The 24294-nt window shown below is 48.5% G+C and overlaps 1 pseudogene; it reads left to right on the top strand.

Moving 5' to 3' along the window:
• The first annotated feature begins 11642 nt into the window (after positions 1-11642).
• Positions 11643-11932, top strand: LOC127680116 (10 kDa heat shock protein, mitochondrial-like; annotated as a pseudogene).
• Positions 11933-24294: the final 12362 nt, after the last annotated feature.

Raw genomic sequence — 24294 nt, 5'->3', positions numbered from 1 at the left:
ATGTAAGAGCTGGTGTGTTCTGCTTGTTCTATGGATGTAGTTATCTAGGACTATGGATATTTATATATATTCATCCATCCACCCATTCATCATCTGTCAATCCATCCATCCATCATCCATCCATCAATCCATCCATCCATCATCCATCTATCCATCCATCATCCTTCCATCCATCATCCATACATCCATCTATCCATTATCTATCCATCCATCCATCATCCATCTGTCAATCCATCCATCCATTCATCCTTCTTTCCATCCATCCATCCATCATCCATTTGTCAATCCATCCATCCATCATCCATCCATCTGTCCATCATCCATCCATCCATCCATCCATCCATCTGTCCATAAATCCATCCATCATCTGTCCATCCATCATCCATCTATCTGTCCATCCATCCATCCATCCATCCATCATCCATCATCCATCTATCATCCATCCATCTATCATCTATCATCCATCTATCCATCCATCCGTCCTCCCTTCCATCCATCATCCATCTATCATCCATCCATCTATCATCTATCATCCATCTATCCATCCTCCTTCCATCCATCATCCATCATCTATCATCTATCATCCATCCATCTGTCCATAAATCCATCCATCACCCATCCATCCCTCGGTACTCTTCTAGACCCGAAGGACCCATGTTCAATATGAGAGGGAAGCTTTACTTTACAGGCAAGAAAAGGCAGAATATCGTCAATCCCACAAAGGAGTGTGGGAGCCTAAGTCCTGCAAAGAGAATGAACAAGAAAGAGGAGAAATTGAGCAGCAGTGGGCGGCACGGGGCAGGTGACTGCTCAGACCCTAGAGGAAGTGTGGAGTTCACCCAAGAGGGTCCTACGCGGCAAATAGGTCCAAAGGTCAACGGTCAGGATGGTGACCTTCAAAGAAAGGCCAGAAGACCCACGTTAGTGAGCTCGGTGGGGCTGGGAGGTTAGGATGAGGCAGGGGCAGGGGCCTGGCCAGCCCAACAGGTGAAGGCAGAGGCAGCAAGGAGGCTTCTGTCAGCTCTGTTAGAGAAGGGATGGGGAGGATGGCTCAGTGGTGGCTGCTCTTCCAGAGGTCCTGAGTTGAATCCTTAGCAACCACATGGCAGCTCACAACCATCTCTAAAGGGATCTGATTCCTTCTTCTGGTGTGTCTGAAAACAGAGCACTCATATACATAAAATATGTAAATAAAATTTAAAAAAATAAAAAGAGGGGGTGGGTATTGGGCCAGTGGGCTGTGCCACCAGACAGAAGAACTAGTCTGGTCAAGCAGGTTCAAACCCGGGGTAATCTCAGAATTGAGACTGGCAGGTTTGGAACTAGCTCCCTGCCAAGCTCGATACCCGACTGAGAGGGACAAGACAATCAAATAGAGCATCCCTAGCATCTCAGACGGAGCCAAGGGGAAGCATTTAACCCTGGTTCCCACCCTCCTCCCAAAATGTTTATGAAGTCGTCATCCCCATGGAATAAAGTGCACGAGTTATTTCACCAAGAGTCATCTGAGAGTGGCAGTTTTATTGAGCTGTAGCATTCTAGGTCAGAGTGTTCTCTCCCGAAACAGTCATCGCTGGACCTTGGAACCTGAACCCTGCTCCAGCTCTCTGCTGCCCGCAGCTACTGCCCGCCTTTCTCGCTGTCCATGGTAGCTACTTCCTCCGGCGGGCTTGTAGCAGCTCCTGCTGTGGTTCTGGGCTGCTCTACCTGCCACCACTGCTGCCGCTGGCATTGGCGCCGCTATGGTAGCAGTAGCGGGACAAACCCCGGCTACCTACCTGCACGGGCTTCCCTTGAGAGAGCTGTAACACTCTGGCCGTTCGCACCAGACCAGAGCCCCACGGAACCTTTTGTTCAGGCTGGACCAGAGATCCTCGGAATTTATCCCATCACGGAGTGCGATCTGCCTCCCCTGAGCAGCTGTAACAACCACCCCCAGCGGCGAGGCAGAGAATGGGTTATAAGAGGAAGTAAAAATCAGACCTCAGGGTTAAGGGTCAGGGCTGCCCTTTCATGGCTAGGGTGAGGAAGAGGTTTAGGGAGGTGGAAATCAAAACTACTTCAACAAGTTTGAGAAGATGCATAGGCCTCCAAACGAGCCCTAAAAGAATCAATCTCTAAGGCGAGATCAAGATGGGAGAGCGAGAGGGGTCAGTATTGGGTGGCCACCACAGTTGTGGGATCAAGGGCATCAGCAGAAAAAGAAGAGAAAGATGCTCATTTGTGTCCAAGGCTGCTGAGGTAAGAGATGAGATGAGAGGAAACGGTGGAGAGCTCCCAGGCCACTGAAGGGCTTGGGGGTGGGGGGGTCCAAGGAGTGTGTGGATCCCAGCACAGGCAATTTCTTAGGGAGATGTTCTATAGTGGAAACAGAAGGGAAGGGTGCCGGAAACAGGGACCAAGGGAAGAGGAGGGTTCATTTTAGGGTGAGAAATCATGATCTGAATTTCAAGAGCAAAATCCGTTATGGATGAGAAAGCAGGCTTAGAAGACATGCAGGAAGCGGGTGGACCCTCAAGCCCAGCAGGGCAGCTGGAGGGCGAACGGTGCATCGGAGCCTGTGTAGAGCACTGGAGCGAGCAGGCGGAGGGAATCTGGGGTGAGGGAAAGGAGCATTTCCCTCAGATTCGCTTCCCAGTATTCAAGTACCAAGGCCATCGCGAAGAGAAGGGGGCAGGAGGAGCTTCGTGTTCCCAGAAAGGAACAGGAGCACAGCCAGAACATGGCTGGGAGCAGATTCGCGGAACCGCTGCGGGTTGTGCAAGGACAGCTGGAGTCAGCGAGCTTGCGGTTTGCCCTCACCCGTGTCCTGCCGTAGGCACAGGTACAGAGTGGGTGGAGGTTGCTGGAGGTACAAAGACTGGGAGATGGCTGACGCCTGAGGTGGCCCGGGATCTCTGCAGATCCAGGCTCTCTATCCACGACCCCGGAAGTCCTCGGGACTTTTCCCTACCCACATGCAGAAGCAGCTTTTCCTGGGTCCCCTATCCAATGCCAAAGCCAGGGATTAAAGTCTACGGTCTTCGGTGGGCTCCTTTCCTCAGCGAGGCCCGCGCACAGCAAGCGTGGCTCTCAGATCAACCCAGGTACTAGGTACACTGCTTAGTCTATGCTTCAGCCATGTTGCCTTTCTGCCACCTACTGGCCGTGATCGGCATTGCGCCTGGGTTGAGCTCAAATTGGGTTTCTGGGCTCAGGTTAACAAAGGCCAACTGAAAAAGAAAGGCTGGTCGAGTTCTTTCCCCCACCCCACTACCCGTGGCCTTCAACTGCCCCTACCTCTTTAAACCTTTGTTTATTTTGTATGTGTGTGAGTGTGTCTACAGGGGACACGCTCTTACCACGGTGATCACGTGGCGACCGAAGGATAACTCCCAAGAGTTGGTTCCCCCCTTTTCCATCAAGAGAGGTGTGAGGATTGAACTCCTGACACCAGGATTGGTGGCAAGACACGTTGATCCATTGCAGCACTGCCTCCTTTTCCTCTCTTACTTCTGCAACCCCATCCCGCAAATCCTGAGGCCCTAAGAGTCTAAAGAGACGATTTTAAGTAGTCATTTGTCCTTGCCTACTTAATCCATTCATTCATAATCCTTACTGAACACTTACTCTGTGCTACATTGCCGGGGGCACCAGGGTTAGTCAGGAAGGGAACAAAAGAGATCACAGCTCTTTAGCAAGGACATCCTGTGTGGGAGTGGAGGGAGTGTCCACAGGAAGTGGACAAGGAGATAAACTAGAGAATGATAGAACGTGCTGGATGACTAAGGGAATTCTGGGAGTGCCGGAGAAGGTGATGTGGGGATGGAATGACTCGTGGAGGAACCAGCGGATACAGCTCATAGGCGGGGGAGGAAGCCGGCCCAGAAGCCCTGACCAGGGAGGCTGACAGGTGTGGGCTGATCTAGGAGGTCAAAGAGGAGGCCTGGAACTCACGAGCCTCCTGCCTCAGTCTCCGAGTGCTGGGATTACAGGCATGTGCCACGACATCCACACAGCAATATGAGCTTTGTATGAAAAGAAAAAAGGCAAATGCTGGAAATTCGTATATAACCTCCTCCCCGAAAAAGTTAGATGTTATTGTTACCGCCAAACATCTTAGTTGCTTACACCAGTCTGATCTTCATTCAGACTCACTGAATCATCTCTGGGAGGTGAGACCAGGAGTCTGCACGTTTAAAAAGTAGTCCAGAAGGTTCTCCTTAAAATCCAAGGACTGGAGAGGTGGCTCAGCACTTAAGACCACAGGCTGCTCTTGCAGAGGACCTGAATTCAGACCCCAGAACCCACATCAAGTGACTTACAAGTCTCCCTATAATAGCTTCTACTCCAGGGACCTCCTATTCTGACCTCTGCCAGCACCCCTATGCAGATGGTGTGCAGTACTCATGCACGCACGCACGCACGCACGCACGCATGCACACATGCACTCTCATACACATACATAAAAACCAATCTTTAAAAAGTTAAAAACTCAAAACTCTACAATGAAATTAAAAATTTTTAAACATTAATTTATATTTGTTTGTTTTGTCAGAAGTGGGGGAGTGGGAGTGGGGGTTGAGGAGTGAGAGCGGGCACATACCGTGGCATACATGTGGGGCACATACCGTGGCATGCGTGTGGGGCACATACCGTGGCATGCGTGTGGAGAGCAGAGGACAGCGGAGGGAGTTGGCTCTCTCCTTCCACCGTGTGACTTCAGGGAATGAAACTCAGGTCAGGTTTGGCAGCAAGGCCTTTATCCCCTGAGCCATCTTCCTGGCCACCAGATCGCTTTATGCTTAAATACAGCACAAACACAGGAAGCCACACTGATTAAAAGCCACCATAGAAGCCAGGCCACCTTTAATCCCAGTACTCCAGAGACAGAGGCAGCCAGAGCTCTGAGTTTGAGTTTGAGGCCAGCCTGGTCCACAGAGTGAGTTCCAGCACAGCCAGGGCTACATGGAGAAATTCTGTCTTGAAAAAAACAAAAACAAAAACAAAAAACAAACAACAAAAAAAAAAAAAACCCCAAGGTTTAGTGGTTAAGAACACTGATTGCTCTTCCAGAGGTCCTGAGTTCAATTCCCAGCAACCACATGGTGGCTCACAGACCATCTGCAATGGGGTCTGATGCTCTCTTCTGTCTAAAGACAGCAATGGTGAATACAGAAAGAAAGAAAAAGAAAGAAAGAAAGAAAGAAAGAAAGAAAGAAAGAAAGAAAGAAAGAAAGAAAGAAAGAAAGAGAAGCCAAGCCAACCAAACGGCGCCACGGAGAGACGACTCAGTGGTTAAGAGCACACGCTCTCCCAGAGGCTCTCCCAGAGGCTCTAAGCTTGGTTCACAGAGCTCACATCAGACAGCTCACACCTGCCTGAAATTCCAGCTCCAAGGGATCTGATGCCCTTCACTGACCTCCAGAGATACCTGAAAATATAGACAGAGACGCGAAAGCACAAGCAAGCATGGATGCACACAGGCACACACGTGCTTAAAACAAAATCTAAAAAAAACCCCAAATCTTAAACAAACAAACAAACAAATAAATAAAAACCAGTGTAAAGCAAAGTTCCCAGCAGCGGCTGGCGTCTGAGGCCTGGCCAGGTCTCTACCATTTGCTGGCAGGGCTCTAACCGTATTCCTGCCAGGTTCTCACCCCTGTGCCCAAAGAGAAAACATGACCCCAACCTCCTTTTTGCCTACGTCTCATGTATATGGTTTGGGGTTTGTACAATTTCGATGTTAGTTTCTTTTTTCTTGCTGTGACAAAACAAAAGCGGCATGAGGGAGGAAGGGTTTATTCTGCCTCAGGGTTCGATGATCACTGCAGAGGCAGCGGGGTGACAGGAACCGAAGGAGGCAGAGAGACAGACTGCGGCTGCTCAACAGGTACTCTCTCTTCGGTTTATTCAGCCTAGAACCCCAGCCCAGGCAATGGTGCACCTTTTATTTTATTTTATTTTATTTTATTTTATTTTATTTTATTTTATTTTATTTTATTTTATTGGTTTTTCGAGACAGGGTTTCTCTGTGTAGCCATGGCTGTCCTGGAACTCACTCTGTAGTCCAGGCTAGCCTCAAACTCAGAAATCCGCCTGCCTCTGCCTCCCAAGTGCTGGGATTAAAGGCGTGCGCCACTACACCAGGCTGGTTCACCCCATATTTAGGGTGAATTCTCCCACCTCATTTAACCCAATCTAGAAACTCCCTTGAGGACACGCCCAGAAGCCTGTCTCCTAGGAGATTCCTGATAACACTATGTTGAAACCCTTTAATCGTCACATTTGGAGTGTAATTTATATTTTAATTTTTATGATGGAAAACGCGATCAGTTTTAGGACACCTTCTGCCTTCCATCCATCCTACTGCGGTCCATCCAGCTGCAACAAAGACAACACTTTTAGCCAATGTCACCAGATCCCAACTGCCCTGGTTAATCCTTACCGTCAACTTCCCAGATTGCTCCTGAGGCTGATTGTAAATTGATGTGGGAGGGTCCAGACCGCTGTCAGGGATGCCACCCGTGATCAATCGGGCCAGACGTGAGCGTGAACCGGAGGGAGCAAAGTCAGCCGGCAGTGTTCCCCCTGCAGTGTCTGCTTCCATTCCTGCCTCTGTTCCTGCCTTTGAGGTCCTGCCCTGACTCCGTGGTTACCTGGAGGTGTAACCTGAAATAAACCCTTTCTTTCCCAAGCGGCTTTTGCTTGTGCTCAGAGTGTTTGATCCCAGTGACAGGAAGCAAAACACAGCTTAAAAAAAAATAAAAAAATAAAAAACCCAGGAGAAGGCAGAGTACCGGGTCCCTCTTTGTCCAGGAGTCGGAGCTGTGTTTGCTTTGATGTTTCCTCTCAGCCTATTTAGCCTTTCTATCTCTCTTCCTCTTGTAAGTCATTTGTTAGTGAAAGCAGGCCATTTGTCAGGCTTTCCCAGCAGTGGCTGCCTAGTGCAGCCCCACCGTGTCCCCCACCGACTTCCCTGCTCACTGGCCATAGCTCTTACAGGCTTAATCCCGCTTATATTTGCTCCCCCCCCCCCCCCGCCTTGACAGGAGTGAATGTTCAGCATCAGGAAACCCTTTGCGTTGTGTTTTCTCTCTGTGTGTCTCTCCCTCCCTCCTGTGCCCCGTCCCCCCCCACCCCTCCTCTCTCATTGTGCATTGCTTACTGCAGACCAGAAATTGGACCAGCGGTCTTGCTAAGCATCTAGAGGTGGCGTTGTTAGTTATTACAGCGGATAAATCCCTGCTTCCGGAGACTGTTTAACAACAGTTTGCATCAACATTCCCATCAGCCGTGTACAAAAGTCCTAATTGCTCCAAAGTTAAAAGTGCCATATTTTAAAGCTATTAGTGCTATGAAATACTAATACACTGTGTTTCTTTTAGAATAATGTTTGTTGCATCACTTCGATGAACTGATTTACTATGTAGCCTAGGTTGCCTCAAACCTGTAGTCCTCCTGCCTCCCAGGGCCCTGAGTGCTAGGATTCTGGGATTTGAAATATCTTATCCAACAATGGTGATAGTTCTTCCTCATGTTATTTTATGTATATGAGTACACTGTAGCTGTCTTCAGACACACCACAAGAGGGCATCAGATCTCATCACGGATGGCTGTGAACCACCACGTGGTTGCTGGGATTTGAACTCAGGACCTTCAGAAGAGCAGTCAGTGCTCTTAACCTCTGAGCCATCTCACCAGCCCCCTAAACTCGGTTTTATAATGTTTTGTTAAAGATTTTTGCCACTGTGTGCATGGAGGATGTCGGCCTGTGGTTTCAAAATAACAATTTTCTTTGGTTTTAGCCTTAGATTATGCTGATCTAATAAAGTGTATTAGGAAATGGTCCTCCTTCCACTATATTCTGAGTTTGTATGAGATTGGTGCATTTTTACCTTCAGTGTTGGGACACCAGTAACGCCCTTCAAGCTCCGATGACCTTGGTTGATAAAAGGCTGCCTTGGGTTTTCTCTCCTCTCTGTGTTGGTTTAGCTGTGTTATTTTTTCAAATGATTTATTTAAGTTGTTTGATCATGTGACAGAAGTTCATCATATTTCCTTATTGTTTTTTTTTTTTTTTGCATGTGTAGGATTTGCAATAATGCTCCCTCCTGCTGTTCTGATACTGTTTCTTTGTCTCTGTCTCCCTCCATCTCTTCCTCCTTCTCCCAGGTTCTTACTACATAGATCTGCCTGTCTTGGGACTTCCTCTATAGACCAGGCTGGCCTCTAACTCTGCCTCTGCCTTCCAAGTGCTGGGATTAAAAGTGTGTGTCACCATGCCCCATGCTCTTTTTTTAATTAAAGATTTATTTATTTATTATATGTGAGTACACTGTAGCTATCTTCAGACACCCCAGAAGAGGGCATCAGATCTTATTACAGATGGTTGTGAGCCACCATGTGGTTGCTGGGATTTGAACTCAGGACCTTTGGAAAAAGTCAGTGCTCTTAACCACTGAGCCATCTCTCCCCTGTCCCCCACTCTGTCGCCGATGGTTTTCTCTCTTTATTCTTGTTTGAGGTTTATACATATTATGAATTATATTTTTTAAAACTTTAAAAACTCTTATTGCTTAATTAATTAACTTGTTTACTTATTTATTTATTTATTTATTTACTTGTTTACTTATTTCTTTAAAACAGGGTGTCATTCTGTAGCTCAGGCTGGTCTGGAGTTCATGACAATCCTCCTGCCTCAACCTCCCAAGTGCTGAGTTTACAGGTGTGAGCCATCCCATCCAAATTTTTCCTTTAAAAACGTATTTCCTCTTCTTACTTAACTCTGTGTTTTGCTTCTCATTTTAAAGTCTTTTTGTTGTCTTCCTAAACTTCGTGTTGCCCAGGCTGGCCTTTAAGTTTCTGTATAGCTGAGAGTGACCTTGAACTCGTGACCCACGATTGCTTGGGCGGTCACTCCATTTTCAGTTTTCCTCCTCCTCCCTCTCTTCCTTCTTTAAAAATTTATTTATCTTATGTATATGATACACCAGAAGAGGGCATTGGATCCCATTACAGATGGTTGTGAGCCACCATGTGGTTGGTGAGATTTGAACTCAGGACCTCTGGAAGAACAGCCTCTTAACCACTGTGCTATCTCTCCAGCTCCCCTCCTCCTCCTTCTTAATATCACCAAAGCCTGCATCACTCTACGAGCCTGTGTTCGTTACAACCACTCATTTTCACATATTCTGTCTTAATTAGAATCTCTCTCCTGACTTCTCCATATATTATTTAGCAGCTCATTGTGTGATTTACAAGTATTTCACACTCATCGTTTTCTAGTTTAACTGAATTGTGCTCAGAAGCACACTGTGTATGGACAGTTTCTAGCCTTTGAGTTCGATGACCTTCTCCTCAGCTTCAGAGTACAGTCTGTGTTCATAAATCATCCGTAGGAAGTTGGAGATCTGCATCTGGCCTGTCAGCTGAGTCAAGGTAGCTAACTAACCCCTTTGTAACCGATCTCTGTGTCTCTGGAGAGAACCTTTTTATTTCCTAGATGCTTTTAAGATTTCCTCTTTGTCTGTAGTATTTTGAGTTTTTCTGTGATGCGTCTAGGTGCATTTTTCTTAATTAACAGACTTCTTAAAGGACAGTCTAAAGGGAGAAAGTGAAGAACTTTCAATTGGCCCAGTGCAGGCAGCTTTTCTCCCCATTAGCAACCCCGACGGGTGCGGTCCATCTATTCTAATAAAATAAAATACTTGGCTGGGGATTCGTCTTGCTCTTTGAATCAGTAAGTCAGTGTCTGGTGGGTGCTGGGGACGGTCAGCCATTGACTCCTCCCTGTCCTTCTGCTCTTCCAGTTAAATCAATGGTGTGTTTTCATGGTCTTTCTATCTTGTATCCTTTCTTTGTATTACTTTAGGCTGTTGTTGTTGTTTGAGACAAGATTTCACTGTGTAACCCTGGCTAGACTAGAACCTGCTATGTAGACCAAGTTAGTCTCAAACTTACAGCAACCCTCCAAGCTAAGTGACACCATGGGAATGGAATGTTTTTTACATGTGTGTGTGTGTGTGTGTGTGTCAGAGAGAAAGACAGAAAGAGAGAGAGAAAGACAGACACAGAGAGACAGAGAGGGACAGAGACAAAGACACAGACAGACAGACACAGAGAGACAGAGAGAGACAGAGAGGGACAGAGAGACAGAAAGAGACAGAGACAGAGAGGGACAGAGACAGAGAGACAAAGAGAGACAGACAGGCAGACACACACATAGAGAGGAGAGAGAGCACGTGTGAGGTTGAAATACAATTTGTGGGAGTCTGCTCCCTCCTTCCACCACGTGTGTCTGGCACCAGACTTCAGCCATCAGGGTGACAGCTGGTGCCTTTACCCGCTGAGCCTCTCACTAGCCTTACATGTTAGTCCCCTGTCCCCATGCTCATCCCAGACTTTTCTCTCTCTTTTTAGCTCGACCCCAACCACTTTCTTTTTTTCTTTTTTTCTTGCCTTTTCATTACTCTGTTATTCATTTCTAGAAGTTTACTTTGGTCTCTTCAAACTAATGGTCACAGCCTGGTGGTGGTGGCACTCAGAAGGCAGAGACAAGCAGATCTCTGAGTTCATGGCCAGCCTGGTCTACAGAGTGGGTTCCAGAATAGCCTGGGCTACACAGAGAAATCTGTCTCAAGAAACAAACAACAAAGCAAAAAACCCTGTAGTCACTTCTGGAAATTTTCATTCTTCATGAAGATGTTCACTACGCCTTGGCCAGTGAGTTTGAAAAGTTATTTTTAGTGACTAACATGATCCCAGGTGCTTCCCCCAGAGAGTTAAGTTTCATCTTTCAGGGAATAGAGGGACAAATGGTCAACATCACTTCAATCCACATTCAGCATTGAGATTACAGACTGACCATCCCTGAAATAGAATTCAAGTCTAGAATTCAACTCCATTGGTGCGGTTTACTGTGGCATGGCTGGCTCACTGTGACAAGGCTGGCTCATGGTGGCTCCTGTGACAAGGTGACCCTTCTGTGGGCATTTGCCATTTTATCTTCCGCTCTGTGCTCCTTCAGTCTCACTGGTCTTATTTACTGTCATAAGTTTACTCGTTTAGTGTGTGGAGGGGGCGTGGGTGTGTCACAGTGCATACTTGGTGGTCAGAGGCTAGCCTGTAGGAGCAGTTCTCTCATTCCACCCTTGAGACGGAGATTGACCACAGATTGTCAGGGTGACGCAGACATCTCAATCCACTGGGCCACCAAGCTTTGTTTTATGTTTTTGTTTTTGTTTGTTTGTTTGTTTTAGTTTTTTGGATTCGGTTTTTTTGAGACAGAGTTTCTCTGTGTAGCCCTGGCTGTCCTGGAACTCACTCTGTAGACCAGGCTGGCCTCGAACTCAGAAATCTGCCTGCCTCTGCCTCCCAGAGTGCTGGGATTACAGACGTGCGCCACCACCGCCCGGATTGCTTATGTTTTTAAAAATATTATAGGGCTGGAGAGATGGCTCAGCGGTTAAGAGCACTGACTGCTCTTCCAGAGGTCCTGAGTCAATTCCCAGCAACCACATGGTGGCTCACAACCATCTTCAATGGGATCTGATGCCTTCTTCTGGAGTGTCTAAAGACAGTGGCAACAGTGTACTCACTTACATAAAATGAATAAATCGCTGACTGCAGAGTCCAGAGCTGAGGCAGCCGAGCAAGTCATGGCTAGACAAGCTTTTAGGAAGTTTCTTCTGCTCTTTGGCAGAGTATTGGTTGAAAGGAGTGCTGCTGAAACTGTAACCAAAGGTGGCTTTATGCTTCCAGAAAAGTCTCAAGGAAAAGTTTGCAAGCAACAGTCGCGGCTGTGGGGTCAGGCAGAAAGGAAAGGGTGGAGAGGTTCAGCCTGTCAGTGTGAAAGTTGGAGATAAAGTTCTTCTCCCAGAGTATGGAGGCACCAAAGAATTCTTTCTTCTTTAGGGAGAGTGACATTCTTGGGAAGTTTGTCGACTGAAATCACTGTTGAAATGATGTCGCATGAAACTGCCCACTCCACTGACGTTCTGAACTATTTCCTCATGTAAATAATTTCCATGCCTCCCCTTTATAATAAACGGATAATGCCTAAACTGATAAAAATGAATAAATCTTTTAAAAAATCTTTATTATAAAAAACATTGTTGATGAAAACCATCACACACCAGAATTAACCAGCCCCAAAGCTACACAAGTCAGAGAACGTCTATGTGAGTAGTCACGGAGCCCTTCCTCTGCTTCTCTTTTTATTCCGTCTCTACATGTTATCCTGTGCTTACATGGGCATTTGCATATATGCATATGCAAATACTATGCCACTTATGAGGCAGGACATGCATTCTTTTTCTTTCTGAGAGTCTGTGACCTAGCTTAGTATTTAAATCCCACCTATTTTCCTGCAAACTCTGTGATTACATTTTTTTTTTGCTCGTGTGTTTGTTTTGAGATGGGGTCTGATTGTGTCGATCTGGTTGTCCTGGAACTCAATATGTAGACCAGGCTATCCTAGAACTCACAGAAGTCCACCTGCCTCTGCCTTCTGCGTGCTGAAGTTCCCCGCGTGTGCTACCACACCAGACACCACCTGTGCTCTGAACTTTTATCTGTCGTCCTTTGTGGAGTCATCAGCACAACAGGCCAAACTGCCCAGAGGCAGGAAATGTCCAATAAATGTCACAATAAAAGGGGACTTCCTGCTCAGTTTATGGTGACTACTCCCTTTCTTCTGGGAACTCCTTGACCCTGGCTGCCCAGCACCCTGACCACCTCAGCTGTCATATCATTTAGGAGGGGGCGGGGCAGGGTTGACAAAGGATATCATGTAGCCTGGGCTAGCCTCAAACTTGCTATATAGTTGGAAGAGCAGCCTCTGCTTAGGTGAAGAGTGTGGCTCAGAGAGATGAGGTCACCTGCTCGGGCCCTTACATCTGATAAAACCAGGCGTGCTGGAGAAATGCTTAGAGATCACGAACATTGGTTGCTCTTCCAGAGGCCCAGGGTTCAATCCCCGGCACCCACGTGGCAGTTCACACTAGTCTAACTCCAGTCCCAGAGAATCCTCTTCTGACCATCCTGGATGTCGGGTATGCAAGTGCACACACATACATGTGAGAGAAGCACTCGTACTTAACAAGTCAATAAATAATTTTTTTTTCTTGAGACAGGGTTTCTCTGTGTAGCCCTGGCTGTCCTGGAACTCACTCTGTAGACCAGGCTGGCCTCGAACTCAGAAGTCCGCCTGCCTCTGCCTCCCAGAGTGCTGGGATTATAGGCGTGCACCACCACCACCCGGCAATAAATAATTTTTTTTTTTTTTGGATTTGGTTTTTCGGAGACAGGGTTTCTCTGTGTAGCCGTGGCTGTCCTGGAACTCACTCTGTAGACCAGGCTGGCCTCGAACTCAGAAATCCGCCTGCCTCTGCCTCCCAGATTGCTGGGATTACAGGCGTGCGCCACCACCGCCCGGCATAAATAATTTTTTAATAAAAAATTTAAAAGAAAACAAAAACCCAAACAGAGCTGTGCAGTAAACTTTGAGCTAGCTTACGTGGGGTCTAGCCTCTTCTTCCCAAGTCTGTGCAGTGCCCTCATTGAGGCTTGATTTCTCCACTGAGTAAAGTGGTTCAGCCTGGGTCTCTGCGCTTTACCTTCTGTTCCAAACTAGACCTGGCACGGGAAAGTCTGACACAGAGAATTCCCTGTTGCCCACAAGATGGCAGTGGTGTGCAGCGAGAGCCCAGGGTCCGCGATGACGCTGCAGGCCAGGTTTAGTTATCTTTGCTCCTCGCTGTGGGAATAAAGAGAAGATGAGTTCTCTTAAGGTTCAAAACCTCGTTTTCCTTCCATCTCACTCCATTTAACAAGCTCTGGGAGATGCCTCCTCTAACATGGGGGAGGGGCACCGAGGTAAGTCATGCCCACCATTGAGGATATGGGGTCTGCTAACCCTTTCCAGGCTGAGTTCCCATTGGTTCTCACACCTGCCCGTCTTTGTTCCCTGCACTACACGGATGAACTTGTCTTCTCCATTCCATCTTTTTATTTGTTGATACAGGGTCTCACTATGCAGCTCAGGTGGATCTCAAAGTCATAGAGGTCGGCTTGCTTCTGCCTCCTAACTGCAGAGGCTGATGGCAGGCATCTCTGCTCCAAGACGTCCTCTCTTATCTATCTATCTATCTATCTATCTATCTATCTATCTATCTATCTATCTATCTATCTATCATCTACAGACAGGCTCTCACTTTGTAGCTCTGGTTATCCTAGATCACTATGTAGACCAGACTGGCCTCAAACTCACAGAGACCTGTCTGCCTCTGCCTCCCAAGTGCTGAGACTAAAGTCGTAGGCTACCATATTTAGCTCACTACCTCACACTTAAGACTCAGCTCCCCCCACTCCACCCCACACCTGCTGCGAGGATTCAGTGAGTGTGGGAAGGCGGAGTTGGGCAGGGTTTGCAGCTGGCCTGGCAGAAGCCAGTATCACGGATAGAGTCTCCAACAGCTGCTTCTTTCCCAAAGCCCACGCTTTGTGAGGTCCAGCTCCAGGAGCCACTAGATTTAAAAAATGGCACCAGCTGGGACACCGTAGCACAGGCCTGTAATCTTAGCACGTGGGAGGCAGAGGCAGGAAGAGCAGAAGTTTGAGGGTACACAGCAAGACTTTATAACCTGTATAGCCTGGGCTACATGGCAAGACTTTATAACCACCCACCTAACCAGGGCTTGCAGGTGTAACTGTTTGTAGAAGGCCTGTAAGACACATAGGAGTCCTCAGTCTCAGCACATAAAAACAGATGTGTAGGCCTGTAACCCCAGAATCTGGGAGGCTGAGGGAAGAGGGCAGCAGCAGCAGATCCACAGCAGGAACTCGAGGGCACGCTTGCCTAAGTGGTGAGTTCCAAGCCAACCTGAGCTACATGAGAGACACCCTGGTGGTGGTAGCCCCACACCTTTAATCCCAGCACTTGGGAGGCAGAGGCAAGTGGATCTCTGAATTGAGGTCAGCCTGGGCTACAGAGCAAGTTCCAGGATAGCCAGAGATACATAAGGGAAACCCTGCCTCGAAAAACAAGCAACCCCCCTCCGAAACGAGAAATTACAAAAGCAAACAATGGACGTATAACTACATTACAAGGAAAAAAGAGAAGAGTTTATTTTTCAAATTAATTTTGGAAAAGCTAGAGAAATGGCTCAACAGTTATTGAGCAATTTCTTATTCTCTTGTAGAGGACCCAGGTTCGATTCCCAGCACCCACATGGCAGCTCATAACCATAACTAGTTCCTCATGAACCGACTCCCTCTTCTGGGCACCAGATATGTATATGGTATACATACATACATACATACATGCATACATGCATACACATGGGCAAAACACTTATACATATAAAATAAATAAATCTGAACATTTTAATTTTGTAGTTTGAAAGAATGGCATTTCTTGGCTTAAAACTAAAGGCTTCATTAGTGTGAACTTAAGAGACAGTTCAGTGGTTAATCGCACTGGCTGCACTTCCAGAGGACCTGGGTGATTCCAAAAGATATTCCCAGCACCCACACGGCCTTTTACAACTATCTATAATTTCAGTTCCAGGGGATCTGATGCTCTTTGGCTTCCATAGGAATCAGACATGCAAATGGCCCACGGACATCTATACAGGCAACACTCATACATATAAAAAAAAAGTATTTAAAGCAGCAAGTAACAGACAAACAGAAGAAACCTGGGATCTGAAGAAGTGGCTCAGTGGTTAAGAGAAATTGCGTTGAGACGCTGAGGACCTGAACTTGGGTTTCACACACTTGCTTTTTCTTCTCCTCTTTCTGGAAGCGCTGTCTTTGAGAGTTGAGTTCTCCATATGTAAATAGTGATTTGGCTCAGATCTGGGTCCCTGAAGGGCCCTGGGTTCAGACATTCTCAGGCTGAAACTTCATGGTCTAGAGTATGTCTGTATTGTGGGAATTACTGCAGCTTGCTGGCTGCATGCCTAGCCCAAAGTATGAGCCCCGTGTTGAGGAAGAGACCCTGCCTCAAATAGGGCAGAGTCTCCCCCTGCCTCCTTCTTCCGGCCTCTGTGTACACCCCAAACTCCAACCTCCCCCTAACCATAATTTTTTAAAATTTAAAAAATTGGAAGCCGCAAAATATTAGAAACTGTTTTTATGCTTTTGAAGAAATGCTCGCTGTTATGCATAACATAATCGCAAGTTTAAAATACATTTAGATTCCATTTTTCTCCTATCAGATTGGCAGAAGCCCAGTTTGATAACGTTCTTAGGCAGCCTTCCCCGAGCGAGCAGGCATGCACATTACTGCTAGGGAGAGGCGCGCCTTCATGCAGCCCTTATGTGGGACAAGATGGCAATCTTTAGCAAAATCATAAAAATACCCACAGGAGGCAGAATCCTGAGGTGACCCGCATGGGTCTCATCTCCACAAGGCCATGCACTGGTATGTGTCATGGCCCTGTGTCCATCAGACAGAATTCAGTGCTTAGAGCCCATTAAGTGGTAAAAGGGAGCTTGAAGACGGGCAGGTGAGGCCCCTGTCTTCAAGTCAGTTGATCTGGAATGGGGAGATTATCCTGGGTGGATGGAGACAGGGCAGGGGAACCCCCTTGGAAGCCTGGGCTTTCCCCAGTAGAAGTTGTGGATTCAAAGGCGGGGGTGGGGGTGGGGGGGGAAGCCATCATGATGATTCTCGATTGCCGTTGAAGGAAGCAAGAGGGACTCTGGAGTTCTAGGCTGGTAGCCACCAAGACAGCAGGGGCCCTAGGACTATGCTTCCAGAAACCAAACGCTGGTACAGGAATGAACTGGAAGCTGCTCCCTTCCAGCATCTCCAAGTGAGAGCTAAGCCTCACGTGCATCTGAAAAGACTTTCCAGCACGGGGTAAGTGCTGAACACCAGTTGTCTTTAACTTCGGAGTGCGAGGTAATCTGATAGGCAGCAATAGAAAGCCCGTTGAAGCTGGGCAGTGGTGGTGGTGGTGGGATCTCCTCTCATTCCAGCATCCAGGAGGCAGAGGCAGCTGGGTTTGAAGCCAAACTGATCTATAGAGAGGGAGTTCCAGGAGAGCCAGAAGGGGAAAAGAAAAGATCAAAAGAAAATCAATCTAGTGACTTCAGTGTAGCTGGGGGACTTAGCCTGTCAATATTCTTGCCCACGGTTGAAACAGTGTACGCACAATGGTTTGTTGTAGCACTGTTTACGATTCTAAGATTAAAAAATAAGCCAGATCTGGTGACTTGTGTCTATAGCCCCAGCTGAGACAAGAGGCCTGCTGTGAGCTTGTAAGCCAAGGAAGGCTACCACCGAAGAGCCTGTCTCAAAACAACAGAGATATAAGGTAAGAACCGCTCTGGGGCAGAGGGTAGAGCTCAGAGGAAACACGTGCTGGGCTGTGGGTTCTAGCACAAGACGGAACCAACAGACGTGACTCCAGAACCCATCCTGGCTCTGGAGATCTAGTTATGAATGACCTCAGTGTATTTAGCAAGGTGTTACACAACGGTGTTGGGGAGCCAGGAAGACCTCTGATCACTGATCTCAGCCGCTCGTTGCTAGTGAGAAGGGGGATGGCTTGGTGCTGTTTGCCAGCGTTTCTATGGAAACGAGTGCTAGAAGCAAGCAGTCAGGTTTTTTGTTTTGTTTTGTTTGAGACAGAGTTGCTCTTGGTAACAGCCCTGGCTGTCCTGGAACTCACTCTGTAGACCAGGCTGACTGGGAACTCACAGAGATTCTCCTGCCTCTGCCTCCCTGAGTGCTGGGATTAAAGGTGAGCTCCGAAGCTGCGACCACTGCCGCAGTCCCCACCTAGTAAGCAGTCACTTTTGCATGTATATAAACAAACTCTGAAAGAATCCAGGGAAGGTGACCTGAGAGGGGTGGGGACAGAGAACCAGAGGAGGACAAGGCAGAGCAAGACATTTTGTTTTATTTTATTTTATTGCTGTTTGACAACAGGTCTTAAACTCCTTTTATAGCCAAGGCTGGCCTAGAACTCCTAGATCTCTGCCTCAGTCCTCCAAGTGCAGCGATGCACCCTGCCGTGTTCTCTCCACGCCTTAGTTTTTGCTTTGTTCTGTGTGGTGGAGTCGAGTCTTTCTCTTCAAAGGTGAGTGTGGAGGCCGAAGGCTGATTTCTTCCTCAATGGTTTCTTCTCCTTATTTTTGGAGACAGGGCCTCTCACTGAGTGAACGCAGAGTTTGCCATCTCAGAAGACTGTCCTGGAAAAATGGCTCAGTGGTTAAGAGCACTGACTGTTCTTCCAAAGGTCCTGAGTTCAAATCCCAGCAACCACATGGTGGCTAACTACCATCTGTAATGGGATCTGATGCCCTCTTCTTGTGTGTCTGGAGATAGCTACAGCATAGTTACATATAAATAAATCTTTAAAAAAGAAGAAGACTGTCCTTCCCCAAGCCCTATCCTATCCTTGCACCAGATCCTAGCACTAGGGTTATAGATGTGAGCCTGCACATCTGGCTTTAGGTGAATACAGGAGGTTGAAATTCAGATCCTTGTGCTTGGTTAGGCACATTATCTACTGAGCCATCTCTCTAGCCCCTCCTGGTGTGTGTGTGTGTGTGTGTGTGTGTGTGTGTGTGTGAGAGAGAGAGAGAGAGGGGGGGGGGGGGAGGGAGGGAGAAGAAGGGAAGGAGAGGGAAGGAGATGGAGAGACAGACAGACAGAGACAGACAGGGACAGAGGGATTCTGATGCTGAGACTGGCCTTGAACTCAAGGAGCTCCTTCTGTCTCAGCCACCACACACTAGGATTACAAGCCTGAATCACCATGACCCATTTACAGATGTTTTTTGAACCATAACATCACACTAACAGGCAGAAAATCAGAAATCTTTGTGCAATGCATCACAGAAGCTCCTTCCTGGGTCCAGGCTGATTCTGGGCTATTTTTCCATCCAGCCGTTGATCTCTGGCCTCCCCATGTCTGCCTGCTGCTCCAGAGGCCCCAGGGACAAGGCCCGTTTCTTAAAGATCTGTGTCTGAGCAGGTCTTCTGACTGATTCAGTGTTCCCATCTGTGAAATGGGAATGATAAAACTTATCAGGTATTAAGGGAGGAATGAGATAACTCAGGAGTGATGCTCAGTCTGCTGCGCTGCCCCTGGGAGACGCCCAGCATGATCCACTCCTCCTGGCTCCTTCAATTGCAGCTAGAGGGTTGGGCCCCATGAACCCTTGGATCTCCATGCACTCTGACCCCATTGGTGAGCAGAAGAGACGCTGCTTCACTTCAGATATGGGGTTGTGAGACACTGACAGGGTGGTGACTTGCTCTCTGCCACTCTGTCACACTGAAGCACGGCAGAAACACAACAGGCCCGGGGCGGGGAGGGCTTTGACTGGCAGCCTGCATGCCTCTCTGCTCAGGTGCATGTGTCAAAGAAGCCATGTGGGGACTTGGAAACCCTCCTGGGCCCTCTACTTTCTCAGGGTCTGGTGGCTGGCCTAGGAAGACTGCTGCCACCCAGCCTCCTTTCCAGCGTCTGCCCCACCAGGAGGCAGAGAGTAACACTATTCTGCCAATGATGGTTTGTAGGAGAGCCTGGGACTGCTGGGATGGCCCTGTTGCCCACTACGTCAGCCCTGTCTACTTCACTACCACCGCCTGCAGCCACCATTGCCACACAGCTCCTGACCGTGAAGTCACCCTGTCTCGGCAGTGCTGGCAGACTCCATGAAATGTGTTGTGTGTGTGTGTGTGTGTGTGTGTGTGTGTGTGTGTGTGTGTGTGTGAAAGAGACAGACAGACAGAGTTGAGGAGCACACACATGCCACAGTGTACACATAGAGGTCAGATGACAACTTGCTGGAGTCTTCTCTCCTTGCATCGTTTGAGGCCTGAGGAATCAAGGTGGCGTCAGGATGGAGAACGAGTACCATCCCCCGCTGAGCCAGCTCTCGGGACCCTGGACCCCACAGTCCTGTCTCTTGTTTAGTTTGAGTAAAGCAGCTTCGAGCTGACACAGGGAATTTGAGTGTTTCTCTTAGCAGCGGTCACACTGCTTGGTGTGTCTGCCCGCCTTCCGAGTCGACTTCCGCCCTCTCTGCCTGGGCATCACTGCCCACCCCTGGGAGCCAGACTGTTCTGAAAGCCGACGTGCTCAGAGCTCAGGAAGACCTGCGTGGGTGCGAGCAGCATGCAAGGATCCCAGACTGACTGCACTAATCCTGTTTTGACTGGTGTAATCTGGTTTTAGGGGGCATTAACTCGGGAGGTTTGTGCAGGCTGGTCTCTACCATGTTTCTGGGGGCGGGCTCGGCTGGAGCGTGTTGAAGTCTGCTGGACCATTCGGAGGTCGTGACTGGTTTGTTTCCCATCAGTGTAATAACAGTAGACACTTGTTTTACATTTGTGCTGTGTCAATATTGTCAGTTGTGCCTTGCAGCTAAAAATTCATAGGATCCCACAATGTTCTATCAGTAAAGTAATATTGATTTCACACATGGAGAAACTGAGGCATAGGGCCTCTTCTGGTTCCAGAGTCTCTGCAGGACACGTCCTTACTGCAGATTACTGCAGAGTGGGCGAGTGACCACACCCTTCCAAGGTGACTTTTCTCTTGAGAGTTAAACTGCAGACTGACTAATGGTCCTCCTGCAGACCGGGTGCCCCACCCCACCCCGCTGGGCCTCGGGACGACTTGACATCCCCTGAGCCAGTTCATTTGCAGCACAGGCTGCTTTGTGCTGGTTCCCTCCTTACTTGGATTTGATCTTAGCACATTTCAACTGACACACAGGATCTAAGGTCTCGTGCATCTTTCAGGTGGGGACCATTGTTAGCTTCGTGGGCGTGATAACATTTCCACCAACTTGACCATTTAAGGTGACAAAATGTGGGGTTTCTTCCTTCTCTCCCTTTCTTTCTTTTCCCCTTTTCTGAGACAGGGCTTCAAGTAGCCCCAGGCTGGCCTTGAATTCCTGATTCTCCTGCCTCCACCTCCCAAGGGCTAGAAGTACCAGCACACCCAGTTTACAAAGACCTTTTCCCAGCTCAGAACCGGTCTCTAAAGCCAGGGACTGGGATGGGGCGTGGACTTCTGAAGGCCCCACCCCTTCAGTCCATGTGCTGATGCTTTCTCCAAAGAGAAAGAAAGAGATTCCTCACAGGGCTGGGGTTCATCCCAACACTGGGGGCTTACTGTTTGTGATATGGGACAAAAAGGGAAAGTGTGACCCACACCGCTGGCCCTGGGAGAAACCTTGCACTTATCCCGTGCTCTTGTGTTTGTTGATCTTCCTGGCTGGGACAACGGAGACTTCCCGGAAATGTAAGTGAGATATGGAAAGGCTCCTGTAAACAGGCATGGGAATAGTGCCAGCTCCAGGAGCCTGGACCACAGGCTCCTGTAAACAGGCGCCTGCCGGGAGACCATCACCTCTGAGCTCCTCCGCATGAGGAGGATGCGAGCTGTTGATCCTGGACTTCGTGCTTCAGTGAAAGTGGATCCGACCGAGTAGCAAGAATTAAGGATAAGAAGTGGGACCAGTTGGAGAAGCTGAGACAAAAGGATCCCAAGTTCAAGGCTTCCTTGGGCTATAGCATGAATTCAAGACTGTAGTTGAAGGTCTGCCTTGATATAAGATGTAAAAAGGGCTGGGGGGGGGTACATCTCAGGGGAAAGCGTTTGCTAGCAGTCTCCATTATTGCTGTAGAAAAGGAGCAAGAGGGGTGTCGGCTCCGAGTATCCCAGGATTCCTGGCATAGGGTTTGAAGAACTAACACTCTAGACGTGACTATTGGTGGAGACACGGTGTCAGTACACGGCAAGCCAACTTCAGCACCCAGGGCCCTGCAGGCTCAGCTGGTTCCTAACACTCCTGACACAGACTGGGCCCAGAAATATGACACAGTGAGAAAGCTGTGTCTTCCCTCCGTACCTCCCCACTTCCACACACAACTGGCAACCTAATTATCAGTGTGAGAGCTGGCCTAATCCTTTGAAGACTGTGGCTGTTGCAGAAACAGCGTGACTGGGTCTCTTGGGGCATGGGCCCCTGACCCTGCTTTGTCCCTTGACTGATGGGTGGTCTTGAGCAAGTTCAAGAATCTTTCTGAGGTTTGACTTTCTCATTTCTAAGCAGAGTTAATAATGTTAGTTAGGAAAAGATTCATCCTTGGTGCTTGGTGAGTGTGAGAGATAACATTCTACAAAATAGCTAGCTAACAGCAAATTGGGGTCACTATGTAGCCGGGGTCAGTGGCTTCAATTAGTCACCCTGCATGGCCAGAGACACAGCATGCAAGAGGCTCTGGGTTCAATTCCCCAACATCATCATCATCAACCATTAACACACACACACACACACACACACACACACACACACACACACACAGGACTTCCCTCCTCGGTAAACCCTTTCTCCACATCTTTAGCTCCTTCTTCTAGGCCATCTCTGTTAGCACAGAACATGGTTTTATTTTATTTTGAGATGAGGTCTCATGTAGCCTAGATTGGCCCTGACCTCGTGCTATGTAGCTGAGGATGACCTGGAGTTTCTGATCTTCCTCCCTCTCCCTCCCCAGTTCTGGGCTCACAGGCACGTGTGCATGGTTTGGTTTTATATCTCCCATATTTGGACAAAACCCTCACTTGACCCTCGTGTCCCTTCTATCCAGTATTGATTCTCTGCTTCCGTCACATGAAGGCTCACCAACGAGCCGCCTCTGCTTCTGTCCTCCAAGTCCCTTGCCCCACTTGCTGTGCAGCCACTGGGGTTGGTGGGCGTCGTGTCCGTGTGTTGTTCTGTCTCCCCGCCTCCTCAGTAAGGTTGCCCCAGCCAACTCGCTCCAACTTCCTTGTGGGCTAATCCGGATAGATGTATGCTCACAGCACAAAACTCACCTCTCCCTCCTTTTTCAGTTTCAGGACTGCCCCCAGGGTCTCCCATAAACTGACTGTGTCCCAGCTGTACCCATAATCCTCTCCTTCCTAGAAACCATCCCTGTTGTCTTTTGGACACACCTGGTTTTCTTCCATCTCACGGGCCACCCCCTCCTCCCCGTCAGAGGTTTAGAGACGATATTGCACTATGTTGAACCTGCTTGAACTCTGACTCAAATCTTCCTTCCTCCTGCCTCTGCCTCCTCAGAAGCAGCCGGGACAGCTAGGGAACATACCCTGTATCTGGCTTCCCTGCCAGCCTGTTTATAAAGACTCCAGGGCCTGGGGTGGCTTTCTCCTTTCCAACCCTCACTGTGAGTCCCCTACAGGTCACCCTGGCTCCCTCCATGGAGACTCTCCTGAGCTCACTCAGATTCAAGGGAGCTCCGCCCCTCAGTGGGCAGGAGAGCAGGGGTTTGGCAGCCAGACCTTCAACCCAGCAGCCCTGCTTGATTTCTAGTCTCTCGAGCTCCTGGCATCCCGTTCTGTGGCAAGTCTGGCTAATTTCACCTTCACGATATGCCTCAAACAGGCCCACTTCTGATCCCCACTACCAGTGGCTCGTTCTAGCCCAGAGACCAGCAGCCTGGGCTTCCTTGCTGCCTCCTACACAGCCTCTAAGAATCCATTCTTAGTTCAGTGGGGGTGACGCATGCCTTTGGTCTCAGCACTTGCAGGGCAGAGGCAGGTGGATCTCTAAGTTTGAGGCCAGCCTGGTGTATGGAGAGAGTTCCAGGAGAGCCAGGGCTACACAGAGAAACCCATCTTTGAACCAACCAACCAACCAACAAACAAACCAAACAAATAAACAGAATCCATTCTAGGCCCATGACAGTCTGTTTTCTACCAAGCAGCAGAAAGGACCTTTGCATGTATAAACCAGTTAATTGATTAATTGGTTAATTAATTAATTGATTGATTAATTGATTATTTATAGACAGATTCTCCCTAGGTAGCCCAGGCTGGCCTCAAACTTACATTCCTTCTCCCTCTACCTCCCAAGTGGGTTACAGGTGTGAGCCATCATCCTGGGCTTTATTCAGATTTAAATCTCTTCGGTGGCAGAAGGCAACCCGCCCCCTTTCTACAGCAGTAGCCCAGCCCCCAGCTCCTCTGTCCCTGCCCTCCTGCTCCAGCACACTCACCTGTGGCCAGCCTCAGGGCTTTGTTTCTGAGCATCCAAAGTCCTTAAGTACCAGTCCCAGCCCGAGGCCTGTTCCCGAGTCTCCTCCTGCGGATGTCAGCTCAGACACCGCCTGGCCTCTGGGACCACAGTGACCTACATCAGTCAGGTCCTCAGGCTTCGAGTGAGCTTCACCTCACTCGGTGTTGGTGATGTCTGTTCATCTGCTCATCCCCCTCTCGGACTTCCCAGTGGGACCCGGGTCTGTGCACATCAACCCTCGAGGCTCCATTTCTG

This window comes from Apodemus sylvaticus, chromosome 3, assembly GCF_947179515.1.
Source record: "Apodemus sylvaticus chromosome 3, mApoSyl1.1, whole genome shotgun sequence".
NCBI classification, from domain to species: domain Eukaryota; kingdom Metazoa; phylum Chordata; class Mammalia; order Rodentia; family Muridae; genus Apodemus; species Apodemus sylvaticus.
Note: the sequence above shows the minus strand (reverse complement) of the source record. Positions and strands in the feature narration are given on the sequence as shown.